This window comes from Triticum urartu, chromosome 2A, assembly GCF_056163025.1.
Source record: "Triticum urartu cultivar PI428250 chromosome 2A, HENAU_Tu73, whole genome shotgun sequence".
In the NCBI taxonomy this organism is placed as follows: domain Eukaryota; kingdom Viridiplantae; phylum Streptophyta; class Magnoliopsida; order Poales; family Poaceae; genus Triticum; species Triticum urartu.
Window position 1 is genome coordinate 98,221,302 of NC_141874.1, and position 3,433 is coordinate 98,224,734.

At 46.6% G+C, this 3,433-nt stretch overlaps 1 pseudogene; it reads left to right on the top strand.

Moving 5' to 3' along the window:
- The first annotated feature begins 1,929 nt into the window (after positions 1 to 1,929).
- Positions 1,930 to 2,653, top strand: LOC147984065 (uncharacterized; annotated as a pseudogene).
- The last annotated feature ends 780 nt before the right edge of the window (positions 2,654 to 3,433 follow it).

Sequence of the window (3,433 nt, forward strand, 5' to 3'; positions counted from 1 at the left end):
TTTGTACTAGTAAAAGAAATTCTCCCCACACTACCATGTGGTGGTCTTCCTTTATTTTTTTGTTTAACATGCTTCCATGTATTACTAGCAATTCAGTTATTTCATACATAATTTAATAAATCCTCATAATTTATCATTGTACTGCTTCGGTACCAACAAAATCAACAAATCATATTTCCATGATTTAATTAATAATAGTTTTATTTTTGTGTTTTAGAGAGGTCATATTTCACAATTGATTCAAATTCTCTAGTAGTAATATTTCAATGTTTATCACGTATGCCTCCATGCTTTGAATTATGTCACAACCATTGTCATTGTGTGCTTCCTTTTCTTTTTTCGTACATGCTTAATATGTTATGCTCAAAGTTACTTCCTTCCTACAGAAATTTGCAAAACTTCATAGGTTATCATTCAATGCTCCATCAACAAAAATAATGTTTCCTTTAGTTTCATTGCATGCTTTAATATTAGATCAACACATATGCACATATTCATGTTATTTGCTTCCTGATTGTATTGCTACAACATTAGTTCGGGATTAGCATTGAGGGTGTAGTCATTGATGGGAGAGGGGGATGTCGTTGTTGGAGGGTGAACCCGGCGAAGGTGTTGAAGAAGCCGCTGACGTTGGCGGGGGCGTTGAAGGAGAGAACCGTTACTTGAGGAAGATGAATAAGACACCTCCCATTGTGTTCCTTGTCCTTGTTGTTGGTCTGACATCCTCGCCATTGCCTCTATTGACCCTAGCATCCACCTCGTTGTTATCGTCCTAATCTAAATGTCGACCCTCTATGGCCGCAGAGAAGCCCTAAACGAAGCGAATGTCGCCACCTCTACTATTGCTCATGACATTGTGCAAGATTGCTTCCTACATAGAAAGATTGTGCATCAAACATTGCTTCCTTATGTACTAGAATTTGCAACGGAAGAAAATAGGAAGCACATCATAGTGATAGCCAAAATATCATAAGATTACTATCTATGCATTATAGGAGTACACACTAGCAAAGTACTAAAGAAGCATTATAGGAGCAAAGTTAAGAAGCACTTGCCATGGGAGGTGAAACATTATCGCACATGCATGATGGAAGCATTCTTTACATGTAACATAAACTCCCAGGAGACAGCCAATGTGTCAATGATAAATGTATGTGCACGATTTGTACGCGCCGTTAACCTCATGAATGGAGACAGAAGAGCTAGTCTAACTAGCTAAGTTATTAAGGTTAATGTATTGCATGCAACTTTTCCATGGCTGCTTAAGCAATAAACTAGACGGTTTTATGACAACACTGTTCACTAAAAACTATTTATAATTTTCGATGAACTGAACTCCCATGAATTCATAAAAACTTTGTGGCAATGGCCCAGTCGAGAGATGACCACAATAAAGAGCTCAATTAAGCATACATAATATGTATCACCCGGTGGCATTACTCGCACAATTTTAACGTGCAACCGTGTTTTGTTGACCTATGAAGCAGGATGAAAGCAGATTTATCTATTTAATCGCTCACACAATTCACGCTTGCATAATTCAGGATGATATTGACTTTTTTTTAGGGGAGGATGATACTGAGACCGCTGAAGAGCGTGTAGGATGAGGGGTATAAGTATGTTTTTCGTCCATGATAAGCCGAATTTTCGAGATTTGACCTAGAGCTGAACCGCATTTTACGGAATCATTCGTGTTCCAATTCCAAACCGCAAAAGGAGGAGTCCCCAATCATTTCCTAATTCTGATTTGACATGCATGTGCTCGGTTTGACTCCGATGGCCATTTTCCCGATATCTCCCGATCGAGCTAAGAAGGTGAGGCCGTGCAAGAACGTGCCTACCTACCATCTTAGCCGGAGGATAACAGCGATGCTTACACAAATCCAAGACGCGTTAAACCAGTCAATCTGATGCGTTATCGCGTACGCCATGTCACGCGCGCGTCGCATACCTAAGAGCATCTCCAACAGCCGCGCAAAACTAGCGCCGCGCCGCAAATTAGGCCGTTTTAACGCGCGCGCAACGCGGCGGGCTGCTCCAGCGGACGCGCAAAAACGGCGCGCGCGCTATAACGGGTTGGGCGCGCGGTCGAGAACACCTAGCCGCGCGGTGTATTTCGGGCGCAAGCTACAGCCCGCGGCACACTCGAGCGCTCGCGCCGCACTCTCTCCTCTCCTCGTCCTACACCCCGCGCGCGCCGGCGCCGGCGCCCTGCCACCCACCCATGGACGCGCACACCGGCGCCCCGCTCACCCCGTTGTACAGCCGCGACCCCCCGGCCGTCGCCGCCGCTAGAAACCCTAGCGCGGGAAGCGCTGGCGTCGCCACCGCCGGAGCTCCGCCGAGCGTCGGCCTCGCGCGCAGCCTCTTCTTGCCGCCGCGGATGACCACGGCGCCGGGTGGCGTCGCGCCGGCGCTGTCCCGTGCCGCCGCCGCACCGTCGAAGAAGGTCCCCAATGCGGCGCGGACGAAGAAGGGCAAAACATCCGCGAAGAAAAACAAGGCGGCGGACGGCTCTGGCACCACGAAGGCGAGGGGAAAGAAGCTTGCAGGGCGTTCGACGGCCGCGGCGGCTTCCGAAGCGCCGGCGAGCTCACTCGTTGAGCCGGCCGCCGACGCGCACCACGTGTTCGACGAAATGCCCCCAAGGTGAAAAAATTTCCAACTTTTCTTTTCTTTTTATTTTTTCAATGCATCATCATCACATATAGATAGCTTATTTGCATTGTTCAAAAAACTTTGTAGTCTCAACGATGATGCATACATGTCCACTATGGGTGTTGGGTCCAACAATTCGCATTGGTCTCAAACCAATGACACCCATTTCGAAGACCATGAGTTTGAGGTGGACGAGGAGGGTGAGAGAATTTTTGAGGCGCCGAAAGGAAGAGCGGGCAATTACTCAACCAACGATGACAAGTTACTATGCCATACTTATTTGCAAGTGTTGAGGGATCCATCCATTGGAGGTGATCAAAGTAGAGACGCGTATTGGGGGCGAATGAAAGAACACTTTGATGCTCACAACTTGAGTGGAATTGACCGCTCCGAGAGATCACTTCGGTCCCGATGGTCGACAATCAACGCGGATTGTCAAAAGTGGGCGGCCGTACAAAAGGCAGTTGACAAGATTAACCCAAGTGGCACAAATGAGGATGATCGAGTAAGTGGCATCTCATATATGTTCATCATACTTGTTTTTGGTGACCGAAGTGCTAACTTGTTTTGTTTTTCTTGTAGAACAACATTGCACAAAACTTGTTCAAAGAAGAGACAAGGACAACCAAGAAGGGGAAGATCAAGAAAGGCGGGGTCTTTACCTTGCCTCATTGCTATGAAGTGTTAAAGGATGATGAGAAATGGAAGAAGCGTGTTGGTTTGGAGGATTTGCATTTGAGCAACAAACGGAAGCGAGCAATTGAGAAGGATGATG